The sequence below is a fragment of the Camelus bactrianus genome, chromosome 25 (genome assembly GCF_048773025.1).
Source record: "Camelus bactrianus isolate YW-2024 breed Bactrian camel chromosome 25, ASM4877302v1, whole genome shotgun sequence".
NCBI lineage: Eukaryota > Metazoa > Chordata > Mammalia > Artiodactyla > Camelidae > Camelus > Camelus bactrianus.
The window spans coordinates 11,298,435-11,321,079 of NC_133563.1; the positions used below are offsets into that span (position 1 = coordinate 11,298,435).

At 32.1% G+C, this 22,645-nt stretch overlaps 1 protein-coding gene and 1 pseudogene across 11 annotated transcripts in view; both read left to right on the top strand.

The window, feature by feature from the left end:
* RIMS2 (regulating synaptic membrane exocytosis 2) overlaps nt 1-22,645 on the top strand; it is a 509,607-nt gene that overhangs the window by 273,232 nt on the left and 213,730 nt on the right. The window lies entirely within an intron of this gene.
* On the top strand, nt 16,328-17,608 carry LOC105069668 (UPF0488 protein C8orf33 homolog pseudogene; annotated as a pseudogene).

Genomic DNA, 22,645 nt, shown 5'->3' on the forward strand with positions numbered 1-22,645 from the left:
TTCTCTAATTACAGTACAGGATACTGGGTTACTACATGAAGGTTCCTAGTATAATTCATTTTCTATTAATTTTTAATAGTTTGTTTATTCAAGTAAAGCTACTAATGTTAGCTACTTTCTTAAAGGATTGACCTCTTCTCTGTTTACTTCTGTTGTTACTGCAATAAGGAGTGGGTTGGATTACTCTCAATATCTGAAACTCTTAAATCTGTGATTTGCATTATTTTTTCCTCCCTAGCTAAGAAGAGTACATGTGAAGAACAATGAGAATAGAGTACTTTCTAGGTAGCTGTATAAATCATGGATTTTCATGCAGTTAATTTAGTTTAATCAGTTTTGCAGCTTTTATATTTTCCATTCTCTTCTGTTACTTAATCATTAATAATATTAAATTTACCCAGGGGAAATATAATAGCTCCATGTTGTACTGTGTGAGTCTAGTCACTAACTACCAATTAACCTCTAATAAAATTACAGTGTTCAAATATATGACTAAATTTGGTGTTTTAACCTAAAATGTTACCACAATTTATTAGCAATGTATAGGCCTAAAGATAGGTAAAAACATGTACACATGCATAAAAGACTAGGAAGTAACACTCAGGAATAATCAGAAAGTTCAAGACATTACCATTGACTAAGTATATGTTGCTCGTCAATGATAGGTTCAAGTTAGGGTATTAGCAAAGTATGTGTATTAATGATTTTAGAGTTTTATTGATGACAAGAACCTTTTTTGGGGGTTTTCTCCATGGAGAAGTAAATATTGCATTTATTTATAAGTATGTTTAAATTGTCAAAGATCATGATGATTAACATGATGCAACATATATGTATGAATAGTTAGCCATCAAAAATGTGTGATATTAAATATTCTTATTTATTCCCTACAGCCACATAATATAATAAGATGTTTTGGTAATTCAATCTCTGAGGCTTATGAATAGCATTCTGAGGCTATGAACTAATTAACTGTACATGGACATTTACTGATACATAAAATGAGTAAATGATAATGTTAGGATTCTGTTCTTTCCACTGATGATTTCCTGTTTTAAATTTGTAGATTCAAATGATTCAAAGCAGTACTTCATTAAACAGATATAAGTAACGTCATTTATTAATGTATAAAAACCATTCTAAAAATAATTGTTTCATGTATCTGTGGTTAGTTAAATACTCTGAAAAAATCTTTTTGAGATGGAGTCCAGACAACTTTGATTACTATAACCTTTGAATGATTTCCCAAATTAAGACACTGGTAGAAGTATTTGAAATAGATGTCCTCTTATACCACTATTCCTGCACATGGCAAAATAAGGAGGCTGTATGTATAAAAAATCTATAGCAATGATTACATGCTCATTGCTCAAAAGTCTGAAAGAAATTAAGCTATGTGAATTCAAGATTTTAGTGAGGAAGTATCAACATTTCCTACAACATTTTTTCTTCAGGCTGCTCTTGCCCAGTCCCTTCATAGACATTGCTGTTTTGATATCACCAAAGGAAGTAGCGCAATGGGAAGAGCAGTGCATATTTCAAAGAGTGATTGATTAAGCATTTTTGAAAATGTGTCAGCAAGACTGAAGCTATGAATTCAAATAATTAAAATGCATCAATCGAGAAGTGAGGTTGCTTTTTTAGATGGCAAAATATCTCACATATTCACATAATTTAATTTTTGATTCATTGATGAGAAACTATTCATTACTTTCCCAGAATATAAAGAGATTGTTTTGGAAAGTATATTTTAATATTTACACTTTTATTGTTATATTCTTATCTGTTATTCAGTTAAAGTTTTACAGTATCTCAAGGTAAAACTCTTCCTTTTCATATTTATTTATTCCTTGATATCTGTTAACAGTTCTTGTCATAATTTGAACCATAAAGATCCAGTCAGAGTTCTCTTTAATTTGATGCTACATTTTTTTCTCTCACATCATCCAGACTTATCTCAAACAAATATTAATTCTTAGTGAAGAATAATATTATCACCCCTTTCACTTTTTAAAATAGAAAACATTATATCTACAATACTTTAATTCAGCCCCATGACCACAAGTCTTCAAAGAAAAGTGAATGGAAACAAATCATGAGACAAAACTAAAATGATGCTGTTGAAAGGTATATGATAAAAGAGACATGATTTCATAATTACAGTTTCTCAGGATTTAAACTGTTTTCTATAATGTGGAGATTTGGAGCTAATATTTCTTCCAATTCTTTGCACTGTTGTGTTACCCATCTCCTTCTTGGATGGCAGTTACATGTATAAAGACCTCTTGACATTTTTCCACAGGTTATTGAGTCTGGTTTTTTTTTTTTTAATATTTTTTTCTCTTTTCTTCAGTTTTGATTATTTTTATTCACCTGTCTTCCAGTTGACTGATACTTTTCCTCTACAGTGTCCAATTTTCTGCAAAAACCATACTATGAATTGTCTTATTAAATATATAGTGGTTTTCATTTTAAGCTTTACATGTAGTTTTCTTAGAAGTTTCTGTGTCTTACCTGAAATTCCCCTTGCTTTATTATATGTGTGTATGTGTATATAAATATGTGTAGGTATATGTAGATACATTAAATAATTTATAGGATTATACATACACCTATATGTGGTTATAAATATTTATGTCTGCATACATAGTATCTATTTATAATATAATAATATATATTTATACTCATATATAAGCCTATAAATTCTTTAATATATCTATTATATTTACTTATTTCATTTATTTATTTAATTGAAGTATAGTCATTTACAACACATCAATTTCTGGTAAACAGCATAATGTCCCAGTTATGCATATATATATATATATGTGTATATATATAGCATATATATATACACACACACACACATATGCTTGTTTTCAGATTCTTTTTCATTAAAGTTTATTTCAAGATATTGAATATAGTTCCCTGTGCTATACAGAAGAAATTTATTTTTTATCTATTTATATAGAGTGGTTAACATTCACAAATCTCAAAGTTTCTAATTCCATCTTAAGTCTCCTGTGGGCTTACTAATATTTCTCTCTTTTCCTTTGATTATGGATCACCTTCTATGTATTTATCTACTAATGTTCTTGTGTACTGGACATTGTGTTTAACACATTATAGAGACTCCGGATTTTGAAGAATATTGCATTTCATTTTAGCAGACAGTGAAATTACTGAAGGATCACCCAAAACCAATGGAAGACGTGTTAGGTTGTTTTTATTTTGGTTCCCTTTTGGTTCTTTTCATAGTTCTAAGATATAGTTCTTAGTTTAGTTTGTGGTTGCTTTGTATAAGGTTTGAACTATAAACAAAGTTCAAGATATTGCTTAAAACCTATGATATAATGGGACTCAAACTCCAGACTGTATCCTGAACATCAGGAGCCTGCTAAAGTCTCCTTGCTGCTCTTTTAGCCTTTCAGCTGTGGCTTTCTGCTCGGTTTCTTGCTTTTCTCTCTGCATTTTACAATTCAGGCAAGGATTTGAGGGACTGTTGAGTGTAAATTTTGGGTTTCCTCCTTCTCTGGCTCCCTCCTTTCCAGGATTTCCCCCTGTGAGAGCTGCTTTCACAACTCTGAATTCTGAGTTTTGAATTCTGACCTCTGACCTTGTAAGACTGAAGTTTTTGTTTTTTGAGTGTAATTCCTCTGCAGTGAACCAAATTGGGATGACCCTTAGGGGAAAACTGGTTGGTTTAATAGGTATTTTTCTTATTTCCAGGGTCATATTACCAATTTCCACCTTCATTTGCTCTCTGGTGTCTTTAAACAGTTTTTTTGTTGTTGTTGTTAAAATTTTTTCCCAGAATTTAGAATTATTAAAAGCAGGAGAGTTAGCCCAATATAAGCTACTCTGCCATTCTCAGAGGCTGAACTCTACATTTTAAAGTAAACTTTTTAGTGAAGTATAGAATTCACACAGAAATGTATGTAAATCCTAGATATACTGCCGGGTAAATTTTGATGAAGCACCACACTGTGTTACTAGCACCCACATCAAGAAATAAAATATCACTAGCATCCTACCAGCCTCTCTGTTGCTCTCTTCCAGTAATTACTTCCCCTGTCAAGTAACAACCGTGCTGGCTTCAAAAACCATAGAATACTTTTGCTTGTTTTTAACTTCATAAAAGTGGAATACTTACACATATATGAATTTTATAGAAATGAGATTACACAATATTACGCTTTAACATCTGGCTTTTTTTCTTACCACTAGTTGTGAGAGTCATCAATATTGTTGCATATAACTGTAGTTTATTTTCATTGCTACATAATAGTTTTTTTCTATAAATATACACCAATATATCCAATTTTTAGATTGGTTATGAAAGCTATTTGTCTTAAGTGAATTCTTATGCCTTGGTCAGAGGTAATAACTTGACAATGGAGTTGCTTATCTTGGCTTTAAAGTCTGATTTAAACTATATACAAGTTTTGACAGTGTTATTTATTAGTAGCCTTCTAAGAAGGTTCTGATGTATATGTGTTTAGCCAAAATCACTAGCTTCGGGAATCAAATTATTTCCTTAAATAAGAAAATCTACAATTGATAACTTGCTTTCAGATTTCAGTTATTCCTAGGAGTGCTTATATGAACATTCTTGTACATGCCTTTTGGTAATCATGTGTTCATTTTTGCTATGGACATACCTAGTAATAGATGGGGAAATAGTCTATACATACATTCACTTGCAGTAGGTACTGTTAAATAGTTTCTCAAAACTGTACAGATTTTTACTTCCTACAGCAGTGACTGAGAGTTTGAGTTTCTCTACATACTTACTTCATTTTTGGTATTTTTGGTGCTTTTTACCCACCCATTCAAGTGGGTGTGCATTATTATCTCATTGTGGCTTTAATTTATGTTTTTCTAATAACCTTTTCTTAGGTTAATTGACCATTTAGATACCTATTTTATAGAGCCTAGTCAAATTTCCTGCCCATTTTTCTTTCAAATTCTTTCTTTTATTATTGATTTATAAATGTTTTGTTTTCTAAATTACACGTTTGAATTATTTATTGGATATATGTATTCCAACTGTATTCCACTCTGTGGCTTGCCTTTCCACTCTTTGATGGGATCTTTTGAGCAACAAAAATTTGAAATGTTAATGTATTTTAACTTTCAATTTTTTCTTCAGGAGTAGTGCTTTTTTCAGTGTGACTTATATTTAAAAAATCTTTTCTTCAAGATCATAGTGATACATTCCTATGTTTTCTTCTAGAATAGTGCTTTGCTCTTCTCATTAAATCTACAGTTTATCTGGAATTAATTTTTTACATATGTAAGGTAGAGATCAAAACTCATTCTTAATCCTATACGTATTCACTTGATCCAGCACATTTGAAAAGGCCACATACATGTGGTTAAATTTCTGATCTCTATTCCTTTCAGTTAGGCACTTTTTCTATTCTTGTGCTAATACCAAATTATCTTGATTACTATAGCTATAAAATAATTGTGATATCTGGTATTATAATTAACCCAGCTTTGTTCTTCATCTTCAAGATTGTTGATACTATTTTTAACCTTTTGCACTAACAAATAGATTGAGTATCAAATGATCTTTTTCCACTAATACCCTTTTCAGATTTTGATGCAAATTACATTGATCAGTTTGGGGAGAAGTGAAATCTCTTCATGGGGTGGGGAGAATTCCACTGTGTGAATCTGATATTTTTCTGAATGATACTTCAATGGGTTTTAGAGAAGAGGTTTTGTTTATTAGATCTGTAACTAGGAATTTGATTTCACTGATGCTGGTATACATAAATAAAATTTATTATTCTTTTTAAATGAATCCTAATAACTTTTCCTTACATTATTTTGAATTTTGATTTAACAACATGTGTCATTTATGAATAATGACAATTTTTTGTCTTTTAAAATTGTTGTACTTTTCTTTTTCTTACTTAATACTTTGACAAAATTCTACAATAAAATACCGAGTGGAAGTGATATTTTTGAGTAGAAGTTGGCATCCATGTTCAGTTTCCCATTCCTTGGGAAAAGCTTTAAATATTTCCCCATTATATTTGATATTTGCTGTAAGATTTTAATGAGATTCAAGAAGGTCTATGTTTCTTCCTAGTTTGATGAAATTTTAAAATCATGAATGGATGTTGAGTTGTATCAGTTTTTTGTTCTGTACACATGGATTTAACCATATGATATTTCTCTTTTATTCTACTAATGTGGTAAATTGTATTGATTTTAAATGTTAAAATTATCTTACATTCCTTTAATAAACTCAGCTATCATGATGCATTATCATTTTAACTATCTCTGGATTCAGTTTGTTAAATGTGTAGAATTTTTGCATCTATATTCATGAGAGAAAGAAAGAGTGTCTTTTTTTGTTTTTGTAACGTTTTTATTTGCTTTTGTTATTAGTGTTTTGCTGGCTTCATAAAAAGTGTTAGGAAATGTTTCTCTTTTTCTATTTGATGTTTTTTATTTTCCCTTTTTGTGATATCTTTGTCAAGCTTGATTTCAGTGTTTTTCTGGCCTCATAAAATGTGTTTGGAAGTATACCCTCATTTTCTGTTGTTTGAAAGAATATGTACATTATTGGTATTCCTTTTTCTGTACGTGTATAGAACTGTTCACATTTGTGTCATCAGGGTTGGCAGTTCCTCTGTGTGTAGGTTTTGAATTACAATTTCTGTTTCTCTACTAGATTTAGAACTATTCCAAATTTATTTCTTGTGTCAGTTTTGTTAAATTGGATTTTTCTTGGAATTTGAACATGTCTCCTAATTTAAAAATATTTGTATCAAATTGTTCATAATAGCATCTTTTATTTATTTAATGTTTTTTGAATGTGTAGTGATGTTGTCTTTTCCTTGATTTGGGTAATTTGTTCCTTCTCTTTTTTTGTTTTTGGTCAGACTTGCTAATGAGCTATCAATTTTACTAGTATTTCAAACAGTAAACATTTTTTTTTGTTTACTTTCTAGGCTGTATGTTTGCTTTTCTTTTCCATTAATTTTTCTCCTTATTCTTATTGTTTCTCTCCTTTACATTCCTTAAGTTTATTTTGTTTGTTTCTCCTCATTTGTTCAGAAGAATATGTAGATAATTTTTAATGTGGCATGATAATATTGTTGTACTTCCATTTACCTGTGGATTATTTAGGTATATATTGTTAGATTTCCAAACTCTAGGGATTTTCTAGGTTTTTTTTTTAATATTGACATCTAGCATAATTACCCTCTTGTCGGAGTATATTTTCTGAATAATTTGGAATCTTTAAAATTAGTTGTTTTGGGGGGAGGGTGTAGCTCAGTGGTAGAGTGCATGGTCTTCTGGTCTTAATCCCTGGTACCTCCATTAAATAAATAAATGAGCCTAATTATCTCCCCTGCCCACCCCCAACCAAAAAAATTAGTTGTTTACTTTGTGGTGCTGCATGTAATCAGTTTTGTTAGATGTTCTTGGAAGGAATATTTAATTTGTCATAGTTTGGTACATGCTCTACATTTGTCAAGTTTATCAGGTTTATTAGTTTTGTTGTTCAAATTTTCTGATTTTTCATCTGATTATTCCATCAGTTACTGAGAGAGGTATGTTAAAATCTCCATCTGTGATTGTGGACTTCTCTCCTTTTAATTGTGTCACTGTTTGCTTTATATATTTTGAAGTTATGTTATTAGGTGCTAAATCTAAAACTGTTATATTTTTCCTAAGAGACTGATAATTTTGTCATTACATAGTGTTTCTTTATCTAGGAATGTTTTTTCCTAAGACCTGCTTTGTCTGATGTTACTATTGCTGCATCTGCTTTTTTATATTGTTAATGTTTTTGTATGGTATATATTTCTCAATCTTTTTATTTTCCACCTCTCTGTGTCCTTATATTTAAGATTTGTCTTTTAAAAACAATGTAAATTTGCTCTTAAATCCATTCTGACAAGATTTATCTTTTAATGGGATAATTTATACACTTACATTTAATGTAATTTCTTGTAAATTTTGCTTAATATTTGACTCATTATTTATTTTTGGTTTTCTTTTTTTCTCCCTTTCTTCCTTTCTTTTGAAATCTACAGTATTTTAATTGCATCAACAGATAATTAGTTACCTGTTATATTTATGATACTTGATATTGTGATTGATCCAAAGATACATTATACTTAGGTAGCAAGCAAAACTCTTAGTAACAAATTTGTATGTGAAGTACACTTTTTTAAAAAAAATTCTACTTAATCTGACTCTTAGGTACCTATGTTCCTAGTCAAATATCTGTCATTATTATTTTTTCCTTACCTACTCCCAGGTCTCAACAGGGGTTCTAAAATGGGGCAACATTCAGGAAAGACCCACTAATTTTCACTCCTTATTGAGCTTCACTGACGTGTCCCAGTGCACAATGGTTACTCACGTGCCAAATTTCTGTGTGTAACAATTATTTCTTACATTTCATAGTATGTTATATGGCCCCATAGTGTAAAATAGAATTGATAACCATTAGTATGCAGGGCAGGCCTTATTAATTTTTGATTTTATGTACTTTTTCTTACTAATTTGTGCTTCTCTCTTAGCCTATAATTGTTTCATTTAATCAAAATTTCTACTAACATTTATAATTTGAATTTTTACTAATTCAGATATGATATGTCTTCCCTATTATTTTATTCTGAATTAGTATGGCCTTTTAAAGTTTTAAATGAAAATGTTAAAGTACAGTCTGTAATGCAAAGCAGAAATTAGATTTTAATATCACTTTTGCATATAAAGATTTTATTTAATTTTTTTGACATGTTAACATTTTTTTTTCCAGATAAAGGCTTATGTTCATATAATTCAGGTAAATTTTAGCATGCACAGTGTTTACTGCATGTATTCATATGCACAGTTTAATTGGTTTGTTGTTTTGTGCTTTGTCTGGCTACTGTGCATACGTCAAACTGCTAAACAAAGTGTCACTAACTTATTTTTTCTACCTATAGAGCTTTTCCAGTATCTCCATGTTGACATTTTTCTTATTTTGGTATTAAAAACCATTTGTTAAAATATAGTGATTAATGATCTCAGTGTCTAATCTTGTCTCCTTTGGTATAGTATTATTTCATCAATAAAGTGTTTTAGTATGTATTGTATTATCACATGCAGTGTTTCAGAACTTTTGAATTTATATGGATACAATTCTTAATTTTTTGACTTATGGAGGGATAGTGTTAAAAATTCTAAGTGTGTTGAATTAAATAATTAAAACTGCCATGTTTGCTGTAGTTTCCATCAATTTACCATTTTGTCATCTCTTCCAAGGAAAACTAAATAGATTCAGTTTTATTTCTCCAATGTATTATGATCTTTAAATTCACACATGCCAGGGGTATATGTCAAGATATTTAAACTGATTTTGAGTTTTTTAACTCACTGGACTTTCCTTGGTTTTAACAATGTTAGTAAGGACAATATTTTAAAATATATTTCTTCTAATGAACTTTTACGTTTTAAAAAATTACCTTCTTGAATAAAATTAGAAAGAAATTATTAAAAAATCTCAGGACTAGCACGGTGAAGTTTCACCCCCACTGAGGAAGGCTTCCACAGCCATGGTGGAGTAAAAGGGACTGGACTTTCCTTCCTACTTTAAACAACAATGAAAATGGACAAATTTATGAAACAGTTGTTTGAATAACACTGGATATCAGGCAGCTAAGGACAGTAATTACTAAGAGAAGGGAAACAAATGAGTTGAACACTAAAATTGCCTTTGCCTACCCCTCTTTAAGAGGCTTTCCTGCATACAGCATAGGGGGGAGAAACTCAAATGGAACCTACGGACTTCCCTAACACGGAATTAGGGACATGGAGCTGAATTCAGGAAGACTGAAGGCTAGAGTTCACAGAATGGACTACTGGAAAGGAGAGAACTGTGCAGAGAGAGAATTCAAAGATCTGCAGAGGGTCCCTCTCAAGGCTTCAGCTGAGTATTGATCAGTGAGTGTGGAATCTACTCAAGGCTGGGGAAAGAATCATCTAAAAGGATTAGAGGTAATATTACCTGAGAATAGTGTCTGTTTTTTCTAGTGAGTCGAGAAACATCAGATTTCACAGGACATTGTGCTGAATATGTAGAAGTGTCTGGCCTCAGTAATGGAGAATATTTACCCCTAAACACTGTATCACATTAAAAAAAATTTTTTTAAGCAAGAACTGAACAGATTAAAATGTTTCTAAGTAAGCAACTCCATGCAGGAGAAAACTTAAGAATATTTATAGGAATAAAAATTCACAATGGCTGGCATCTGATTAAAAATTACCAGGCATGCAGGGAAGAAAAAAAAAATGACCCATAAAAAGGACATAAATCACTCTAAACAAGAATTGATATAGATGTTATAATTAGTAGACAAGGATATTAGACAGTTACAGAAGTGTATTCCATATGTTCAAAATGTTAAGTAGAGACATGGAAGATATAAATGGATCCAAATCAAACATCTAGAAATGAAAAACTACAACATGTGAAATGAAAGTATACTAAATGACATTAATGACAAACATTCAGAGAATAACATTAGTGAGCTTGAAGATTAACAATAGACACTATCCAAAGTATAGCATAAATAGAAAAGAGAATTTAAAAAAATAATGGAATATCTGTGATGTATGGGCAACTTGAAACTGCCTAATACACAGGTAATTTAAGTCGCTGCAGGAGAAGAGAGGGGGAAAAGACACAAATATTGAAGAAATAATGGCTGAAAATTGTTCAGATTTGATGAAAACCATAAACTCACATAGCCAGGAAGTTCACTGAACTCTAAGCACAAGAAACATGACTAACATACCAAGGCATATTAGAATTAAATTCTTTAAAAATTAATAGAAAATTTTACAGCATCCAGAGAAAGCAAACTCAATACATAACTGAGGAATAAAGGTAAAGATGACTATAGATTTTTTTATTGGAGACAGTGCAATTACACAAAGAAAAAGATGTCAGTCTAGAATCTATAGCCATTCATATTTCTTTCAAAAATGAAGGCAAAATAAAGACTTTCAAACATTCACCCACTAAAAGGTCTCATTAACAGAAGACATGCACTACAACAAATGTTAAAGAAGGGCCTTCGAGCAGAAGAATAAGGATACCAGATAGAGATAAAAAATATGGGTATATATAAAAGAATAAGGAATACCAGAAATGGTAACTTCATTGGTAAATATATGTTTTTTTATTGTTTAAATCCCTTTAAATATAATTGACTGTTAAAACAAGTAGCAATATAGTATAGGGTTTGCAATGTATGTTAAATTGAAATATATGACATCAGCAGCACAAAGATTAAGAGAGGAAAAATAGAAGTTTATGACTTGTGTTTTTTACATGAATACTATATGATAAGTTTTATATGAATTGAAAGGAGACTGTTAATAAGTTAAATAAGTATACTCTAAGCCCTGAAACCACAAAGAGTTTTAGCCTAAAAGCCAACAGAATAGAAAAAAATATACATTTCATCCAAAAGAATACAGAACAAGAGGAAAAATGGAACAAAGAACAGATGGGACAAGTAGAAAATAAATAACAAGTTGATAGGTATGACCCAACCAAATCAATTATCACATTAAATTTAAATAGTCAAAATACCCCCAGTTAAAAGCCATACATTGTCAAATAGGATATTTTTAAAAGTCAAAAATCAGCTATAGACTGCCTACAAGAAATCCATTTTAAATATAAAAATACAAAGAGATTTAATGGAAAAGGATGGAAGAGATATAACACATTGATACCAATTAATAGACATGTGGATTACCTATATTTGTATCAGACAAATTAAATTTTAGAGCAGAGTATTACCAGTGATAAAGGTCATTTTATAATTACAAAGGGATAAATAGAACAAGAGAACATACCAATCCTCAACGTTTAAACATGTAATAATTAGGTTTCAAATTACATGGAGAAAAATTCTAGAGATTGTTACACTGTATTAATTTTTTAAAACACAACAACAAAACAAAAATAAAACCAACTATGGTGTTTTGAAAAGCTCAACAAAATTTACCAAGAGAAAAGAGACAAAATTGACCAAGACAGAAAAGACAAGAAAATTACTGAAATGCATTTGAAATCATTACCAATTTAACAGAAATTAAAAGGATTACTATGGGAATACTTTGGGGAATCACATAGGAATATAATGGACACCTTTATACCATGAAGTTAAACAACATGGATGAAATGGGCAAATTTCTAGAAAGTCATAAATTACAGAAACTGATCCAAAAAATCTGAATAAATGGAAGCTGAATCAGTAATGAAAATCTTCCCACAAAGAAACGCCTAGGCTCAGTGGCTTCTCTGATGATGAATTCAGTGAATTATATGAAATGTATTGAAAAAAAAAAACAACCAACCAATCCTTCTCAAATTCTGTGAGGAAAAAAAAGAGAAGGAAGTATACTCCAGTTGATTCCATAAGGCCAATATTATCCTGATACCAAAGCCAGAGAAACATAACATCTTTTTTTTCAGTGATAAAATAAATTGTTTTAATGGGAGGTTTTCTGAAAGAGCAGCTTTTTCTTGTCCTATCCAACAGCCAGCTTCCCTTCTAGGGTTTTTGGGGGTGTCTTGGCTGAGGCCCCAACCCCATCAGAAGCTAGGACGTTATATTCACCCCATATTCAGCCCTTGCATGGGTCCAGATGTGTGTCTTTACATCAGGAGGTTGGAGTTAGCTGGCAGTCAGTCCAAAAGAGACAGTCCCTGTGTATGTCCAGGCCTGAGGAAGGGGGCAAGGGCTTCACTGCTGCCTTAGATATTTCTTGCTGGGGGAAGAGAGAGGGAGCAAATCAGAAAAACTGCAGACCAATATCCATGAATATAAACACAAAAATGCTCAATGAATTATTAGTAAATCAAATCCAGCAAAATGTAAAAAAGATCATACACTAATAACCGAGAAGGATTTATCCTATTAATGTAAAGTTGGTTTAACGAACTAAAAATAATGAATGTAATTCAGCATATTACTAGAGAAAAGAACCAAAGCCATGTGATCGTATGAAGAGATGAAAAAGCTATGACAAAATCCAACACTGATTCACAATAAAAGTCAACAAGGTTGGAATTGAGGGAACTTCCTCAACCAGATAAAGAGACCCTACAAAAACCTACAGCTGGCACCATTTTCAGTTGTAAAAGAATGAAAGCCTTTCCCTTAATTGGGAACTAGCCAAGAATGTCTGCTCTTAGCATTTCTATTCAGCAGTGCCCTGGGGACTCTAGTTAAAATAGTCCAGCAAGAAAAATAAATAAAAGGCATTTAGATGGAATGGAAGAAGTGAAACTTTTTATACACAGATGACATGATTCTATATGAAGAAAATTATAAAGAATCCGCAGAAAACTACTAAAGCTAATAAATAATATCAGCAAGGTTCCAAGATACAAGAACAATATACAAAGTCAATTGTCTTTTATATGCTAGCCACTAACATTTTGAAAAGGAAATTTAAAATATTATCAGTTGTAAAAGAGTAAAAACATTTTAAATACTCGTGAATAAATTTCAAAAATAAGTGCAAACTTGCATACTAAAGAAATCATAAAAAATTGCTGAACAAAATTAATGGACAGTTTATATAAGTTGAGAGATATTCCACAATCATGGATTGGAAGACTCAAAATTATTAAGATGGCAGTTCTCTGACAAATTGGTCTACAGAGTCAATACAGTCCATATTAAAATCAAAGCAGGATTTTTTGGTGAAATTAATAAGCTGATCTTGAAATTTATATGGAAATGCATAGGATTCAGAACAGCCAAAAAAAAAATTTGGAAGTCTTATACCTCCTAATTTCAAAACCAAAAAGCTACAGTCAGCACGATATTGTCGTGATGGCATAATGATAAACCTACAAATAAATGGAACCTAATTTAAAATTCAAAAATAAACCCTTACATTTATGGTAAGTTGATTTTCAACAAAGGTGCCAAGGCACTCCGGTGAGGGAAGAATCATCATTTTAACCGATAGTGCAGGGACAATTGAATATCCACATGCTAAAAGATTATTTTAGAACTTATTTCACACCATCCACAAAAGTTAACTAGAGTGGCTAAAATGAAAAAGACTGTCTATATTACGTGTTGAGGATGATCAGAAGTGACTAAAACTCTCAGACATTGTTTGTGGAAATGTAAAATGTTACAGCCTCTTTGGAAAATACTTTGGCAGTTTCTAAAAAAGTTAAACATACATCTTCCATATAACACAGCCATTCCACTTCTAGGTATTTACCAAAGTGAAAGCATATATCTGTACAACTTTTACATGAATGTTTTTTGTAGTTTCATTTGTAATAGCCAAACAACCCAAATGCCACTCAACTGGAAAATGGAAAAACAAACTGTAGTATAGAAATTAAGTGAGATATTACTCATCAAGAGAAAAGAATGGACTATTGATATCCATTATAACATAGATGAATCTCAGAATAATTATACTGAGTGAAAGACAACAGACAAAAGGAATACGTACTGTATAAGTCCATTTATATACAGTTCTAAGAAATCAAGGTCATGAATGAAATAGAAAACTAACAAAAGAAAAAAACTGCATAGATAATATTCTGAAAACTTATATCAAGAACAGATTTGGCACAAATAGTGTAAAAAAAGAGATAGCTTCAGATAAAGTTGGTATTATAATAAGTTCAATTAGGTTAATAAAACTCCATCTATAAGCATATGCCAATAACTTTGAAAATATGACATAATATGGACATTCTTAGATAAAGAATATTTATTAAAACTGACTTAGTGAGAAACAAAAATTTGAACATTCCTATAACCACAAATGTTATTAATATGTTGAAAGTTAAGGTAAAGTTCTTTTTACTTTACAAGGAAAACAGATTTTTAACAAGTTATGTATACTAAATTTTAACAGGTTATCTTAATCTAATAAAACTCTAGCATATAATATACATAAAGTAAGAGTATTTCTGAACTCATTTACAAGATGAACATAACTTTTGTACCTTAAGTCTACAAAGCCATTCCAAGAAAGATTTATAGGTCCATTTCACTCCTAAATATAGATGACCAAAAAGGTTATACAAACAGCAAATCAATTCCAAAAGTTTTATAAAATCTATTAATGTGATCAAACACATTTATAGATTAAAGAAAAAAAACTTGCTTATTTTCAATAATGAATAAAAAACATTTGAAAGAATTCAGCATAAATTCATAATCATATCTATTAGGAAATTATGAATTAGAAAAGAACTTCTGCAACTTGATAGAATATCTATTAAATATCTACAAGAGCTCTCACCTTAAATGGCCAATGATAGAATTATTTTTTTAAAAACCCACACAAGAGAATGTAGTGGAGGTCTTAGTGCAATAAGGTAAGAATTTAAAAACATTAAGGATTTAAAGAAAGAAATAAAATTATTATTTGCAAATGATATGATTGTTTACCTCAAACTTCGGAAAGAATCTGTAGACAAATTATGTTTTATCAAGAAAACAGTACATAAGATTAATATATACATCAATTACGTTTCTGTATACTAGTATCAAACAGAATGACTTTTAAAAGATGTAATTTACAATAGTAACAAAGAATATAAAATACCTAGGAATAAATACAACAAAAGTTGTGTGAAATAACCATATGAAAAAGTTTACAACTTTTTTAGAGAAACATTAAAAACACCTAAATAAATGTATATATGCCATAACCATTGATTGGAAGACTCAACATTATTGTCAATTTCCCCTATTTGTCTTTTAGATTCAATTCAGTTCCAGTTGTATCAGGTATCTTTATGGAAACTGATGGGCAGATTCTAACTGTATAAAGAACTAAAGGGCCAAGAAGAGCTAGAAAGCTTCTTATAAGAGTAAGGAGGAGGGAATTCTTTTATTAGATATCAGCATTTAATATATTTGACACTGTATGCAACTGGTATGAAAATACATCAATCAGTAGAATAGGTAGAGAGCCCAAAAGTAGAGTCTCTTATGAGACTGTCTTAGATAAGGATTCAAAATAACATGTCAGACGAAGAGTGGAAAATAGGCAATTTAATTAGAGAGCTGGAGAAAAAAAACTATTATCCATAAAAGAAAATAGATTAAATTAAATCCAGTCTTGCAACATCTATAAGAAAACTAACTCTCGATAGATTAAGAATTTAAATACTATGCAAGTTAAGGTTCAGTCAGGAAGCTGAAGCACTATTAGAGGTGGGATAAGAGATTTATTATAAAGATTAAACTTGACAAAATTACGGGATAAGCTAGGATTTCTTTGTAAGAAATTTTGTAAGAGTATGATTGAAGAATCTGAGGAAGTCACTTGCCAGAGGCAACAGAGGGGAGCTAGTGAAAAGTCTGGAAGACTGTTCATCCAGTATTGGTCCTGAAGTCACTGTCTGTCATGGGTCAGCTTGGGAAGGAAAAAAATGCATGAAAACTAGGAAAATCAAGGAAAACTAGAGCCCATGAGGACAAACTAGAACTTGTGTCCGTCTCTTACTCCCTCTAACCCTGATTCTGTGGGTGATCTGCAGACGAAGCTGGTGTCCTTTGCATGCATCTGCCAGTGTGCTTGGTGAAGGCCTGGAAGAAGCTGCAGGAGGAGAACCAGCAAGAGCCAGAGGTGCATCGAAAATCCTAGACTTGGTTATATCATACCTATTTTTAAAACCAAAAACGATTGAAAAGAGAAATTTTAAAGCCACAGTCACAGTAATAATCTCCCAGAAATTTGAACTACACAGTTGACCAATTTGAATTAACAGAACATATTCCCAGGGGACTGGAAGCTCCAGGGCCAAGTACTGCCCGCGCACCCTGCAGACCCCGGGTCCCGAGTCCTTCAACTGTAAGGTTCCATCCAGTCTGTCTCCGCTTAGGGCAGCCTACGTGCAGTGACGCCGCCTCCAGGGCCAAGAAACATAAGAAGAAGAAAAACCGGAATGGGGCCTCTGTGGCGAATGTAGGCGGGAAGGCCTCAGAGAAGCCCGCTGCAGAGGAAGCCCCGCTAAGCGCTGAGGCCCAGGCAGAGCAGCTGGCCCGGGAACTGGCCTGGTGCGTGGAGCAGCTGGAGTTGTGGCTGAAGACGCAGAGACCCAACCCTAAGCAGAAAGAGCAAGCTCTCGGGGCAATCCGAACCCTGAGCAGCCAAAGAACCCCCCTGCCCTGGAAGAGGCAGCTGATGGCGCTCCTTGTTTGGAGACTACAGGGCTCAGATGGAAGCTGAGTGGCGCGAGGCCCTGCGGGCTCTCAGGACCGCAGACCACTCGGCCCAGGTGCAGCCTGTAGGTGAGGCCACCAGAAGGAAGAGCCGAAAGGTCTGCAGGCCTCATCTAGCAAGGGGAGCCAAGGATATCCTAGACACTCCTCATGAAGAGTTCAGGTTCAACTTCTTTTAGCCTCTTCCCCATCCAGGACAGTCCCCCTTCGCAGGTGGTAGAGGGGTTTGTCTTGAGTGCAGAGCTTTTCCAGGGATGCTTTGTCAGACAGATGTGGGATTGGTCTGTCCCTGGCTGGTCACTGAATCTTGTGTTGACCCAATTCACTTGGAGACTCCAACTATACTGGAGGGTCGAAGTAAAGGGGCAGGGGCAGGGGGTGAAGGGGTCTGGCCAGGATGTGGTGGGTGGAAATTGTAAAGAGTGGGAGGAATATTCTTGTCTTAACAGGGATGTGGTTGGACCTGGCACTGATGCAACTCCTTTTCAGTCCTTGTATGGGAGTTTTGGGTTGTTGTCATGGGAATTGTCAACCAGGCATGATTCTGTTGGGTGTGTCGTTTAGCATGCTAATACATTACAATGAACGTGTACTAAGGCTCAAGGTGGGCTGGAAGACATATATTCTGCAGTCTTGGACCCTAGTCTGTTCTAATCAGTTTTTGTGCTTTTCTCTATGCAGCTTCCTCTTGAAACTTAGATAAGAGTAACTGGGTTCCACTCAAGGGAGGAGCAGGGGTATGAACTCGGGGCAACAGAGTCTGATATTTCAACATTTTGATGTATCTTGTGTCTTCTGTTGTATGAAAAATTCAGAATTCTGTTTTGTGAAAAAATTCAGAATTGCTTGTGTTTGCAAATTGAAAGTTGACAGTCTATAGTCTTTAAGAATATTCAGCTAGCTACTTAGAACGCTTTATTTGATATGAGTGGGTCTTTTTAATGAGATTTTTGTCTGACTGCATTGTGTGATGTCCGCTGAGGCACCACATTGATATTTCTGCTGTCTTAACAAAGGATTTTCCAGTCACATATGTTTTCCTGACCATGCCCTGCATTTTATCTTTGTTTAGAATACTTTTTCTTGGGGAGGCAATAAAGTTTATTTTGGGAGATACTGTTAAACAAAATTAAAGTTGTGTACGTTAGCAACTGTCGAATGAAATAAATGCACAGCCTAAAAAAAAAAATAGAACATACTCCCAGCAAACAGAGAATATGAATGCTTTTTATTTACAGATGAAATGTGTAAAAGTTTTGCTACTAATTTTAAATTAAGTAATATATTTACATGGTATAAATTTAAGGTGTATATAGTTAAAAAAAATCTTTTACCCCCCACCACAGTTTTCAAACATCTAGTTCTCCTTCCTCGAATGAACCACTGATAGTAGTTTCTATATTTTTGCAGAGATATTCTATACATACACAAACAAATGCATGTAGATAAATTATTTTTTCTAACATATTCTGTGCACTCCGCTTTTTATTTTTATCTCTATTCTTTTAGTAGTTACTATTGAAATTATAACTTGCACCCTTAACAAAGTAATATTAACATCTCTACCTTTTTCCCCAAACCATAAATAAGTTTAAAAATCTGATTTACAACCTCTCCTCTACCACTTAACATATTACTGCCAGAATTTTGCCTCTGCTTCCAAGTTAGTAATTATTATATTTATTGTCATTTTGTTCATTCATTGTTTGTTTAGATTTATCTCAATTTTTACAACTCTCTTTGCTCTATTTTTTTTTTTCATCCCTTTGTTCTGGGATAAATTTCTCTATTTTGAAGTACTTTTTTAAGAAGTTCTTTCAGTGAAGAACTGGAAACGGGCTTTGATTTTTCTGAGTATATTTTTATTTCTTCATTTCTGATGGATAGCTTAGCTATAAAATTCTAGAGTGACTTTTATATTTTCTTAGCATCCTGAGAATGTTATAATATTTTCTGGCTTCCAACTTTGCAGAAACATTTTCTCCATTTATTTAAAATTTCTCTAATTTTCAGCAGTTTTTATGAGTTGAATTGCGTCCCCCCCAAAAAAATATATGTTGGAATATTAATCAGTATGTGACTTTATATGGAAGTAGAGTCATTACAGAGGTATTCAAGTTTTCATTTTTGAGGCCATAAGGATAGGGCCTAATCCAATATGGCTGGTGACCTTATTAAAAGGGGAAATTTGGACACAGAGATAGACATTCACAGAGGGAAGACAGTCTGAAGACATTCAAGGAGAAGATGACTATGTGAATGTAGTGATGCACCTACAAGTGAAAGAATGCCAAAGATTGCGGGCAAACACCAGAAGCCAGAAGAAACAAGGAAGCATTCTTCCCTAGGGACGTCAGAATGAGCATGGCACTGCTGGCCCCCTGTTGGTGGACTTCTACCCTCCAGAACTGTGAGACAATACATTTCTGTTGTTTTAAGCTACACAGTGTTGGTGGTACTTTGTTACAGCCGCCATAGGAAACTAATACAGTGGTGTTTTGTTGTTTGGGACATTCATGTTTTGCACACTTTTTGTTAAATGTATTCCTAAGTATTTTGTGTGTTTGGATATTCTTGTAAATGACAGTGGTTTTGAGAATAATTTTAGTTGTTCATTGTTATCCTCTAGAATTACAGTTCCTTTTTGTATGTTGACTATGTATCCTGGAATCTTGCTAAATTCACTGGTTAGTCTTAATAAGTTTTTTTATAGCTTCCTTGAGATTGTTAATTTACATAATCATGTTATGTCTTGCTTTCTAATCTGTATGCCTTTCATTTATTTCCCTTGCTGTATTTTATCGTCATGCAAGTTCAGTGTTGAATAGAAGGGGTGGGAGTGAACATCGTTGACTTATTCTTTCTGCCAAGGGGAATGTATTCTATAATTCATACTTAAGTTATGTTAGCTGTAGGTTTTCTGTAGATGCTTATTATCAGTTTGAGGAAGGCTTCTTACTAGTTTGCTGAGACAGTTTATCATGAATGTGAGTTAAACTTTCTCAAATGATTTTTTACATCTGTTGAAATAATTTTATACTTGCATATATAAATAAATAACTTCAATAAGCATTGAAGTAAAACTAGAGAGAAAATTCAACAAATTTACCACTATTGTAGGAGACCCCAATATAATTTTCTGTCGATCATTTATTGGTCAAGCAAACAAAAATTTAGGGAAGATACAAAGTAACCAAATAACACAATTAATAAATTTAATCTCAGAGTCAAATAAAGAATTCTGAACATAACAATTAGTGAATTCATATTTCTCTCATATCCATAAAACATAAGAATTATTAATGTACTATTTAATAATTTCATTTTTTGACAAATTTAAAAACATTGATGTGATGTAGGCTGTTTTCTTCAACTAGTGTTGCTGTGTCAATTTTTTAAAAAGAGATAAATTATACCATACATTTGACAAATTTAAAAAATAGACATATATTCTCATAAACATATTTTCAAGATCTATTATCTCTGCAATTGTCAGGGATTATTCAGTCAGTAGTAGCTTAGATTTAATGAAGTATGGTAAATATCTTATAGACCCAAGAATAAAATACCAAGAACTGAACTTTAATGAATATGCTACCTACAAATATTTGTGTATTGCAAAGAAATCCTCAAAGAGGGGATGCTTATGTTAATAAAATATTTAAAGGCTTAAAATTACAATGTACTCATCCAGTTTGAGTTTAGGGAAAGAATAGTGAAATAAAAGTAGAAGGAAAGAAATCCTAAAAACAAGAACAAAATTAATAAAATAAGAAACAAATTTCTAATTGATAGGATTATGGAGCCCAAAAGTCAGTCCTTTAGATGAATAACAAAATAAACCTGTAGTGAAATTTATTGATAGGATAAAAAGAAAGTATAGTTAGTATTCAAATGGAGACATAATCGGTATATCAGAAAATAGATTATAAATTAAAATTTACAACACTGTAGCAAACAATGTTTTGGAAACTTAAAGTGAACAAATTCCTATAAAAAATATAATTTACTAGACCTTGAATCAATAACTCATTCTACAGCTACTGAAAAGGGGAATTAGTAATGTAAAATATTTCCACAAGGGAAACACCAGACTATGATAATTTCATAGATGAGTTCTAAAACTGAAAATGTCACAGAACAGATTTTTTTTTGTAACCTTACACAAATTCTTAACATGTCAAAATCAATTGTAAGTAAAACTGCAAAACTCCTTAATGAAATACCACAGAAATTATGAGACCTTTCTCAATCTGATAAAATGTAAATTCATCAGATATTTTTAATAGGGAAAGATTAGAAAATTTCTATTCAAAATCATAATTTAAAAACAAATGTAAAATTTCTTGACTCCTTTCCAGCATTATGCTTATCAGCATAGAAAGACAAGAGAAAGAGAAAAAAGGCATTAGGATTGGGAAGAAAGATTGTCTACATAGGCAAATACAAATTAAACCATAATAAAATTATTAGAAGTAAAAGGAAAAGAAAGACTTTAATAAGGTGGTTTGTTAACATTATTTTACAATAAAACTGCATTTCTTTTTATGAGCAACTAGGTTTAGGAAACATAATTTTAACAATATTTCTAATAACAATAGAAATGATAAGATACAAATGATAAATCTAACAAATGTAGAAAATTTGAGTGGCCACAGTTAAAAATTTCATAGAAAGATCTTAAAGAAAATGTAAATGGAGAGAATGCCATGTTCATGGCTAATAAAACGATGTGATAGTTCTCCCCAAATTGATGTATTGATTCAGTGCATTTCAAACCAAATCCCAATAGGATGTTTTTACACAGTTTTATAACCTGAATCTAAAATTTAAAAGGCAAAGCAAAGAAGAAAGGTCTAAGATATGAATAATTAGGTGAAGGATTTGCTTTTCAGTATATAACATTATAATAAACAAAGACTGATTTATTGGTTTACAGATAGGCAGCCTGTACAAGGGGAAAAAAAGGACACCAAGCAAATCCCAGCAGATAGGATATATTTATCTATGACAGAGGTGACATTGCAGATCATTGGGGAAAGGTAGAATGATAAAATAAACAATGCTGAGATGTGTTATCCTTTTGGAAAAAGGAAATTATATCCATATCTCATCCCGTACACAAACTCGATTTACAATGCACAAGGATGTAAACGCACAAACCAAAATTTTTAAACTTTCAGAAGAAAATATGAGTATATCTTTGTGCTTGTAAACTCAAGAAATTTCTTAAACAAGATGCTGAATACACTAATTTTAAGAGAAGATTGATACATTCAGTGACATTAAACTTAAGTAGTTGAATTCATCAGAATGTTGAAATGACACAATCCACCTAGAGAGAACATAACTGCAAGGTATTTACTATCTGTAGGATTCATATCAGAATAGGT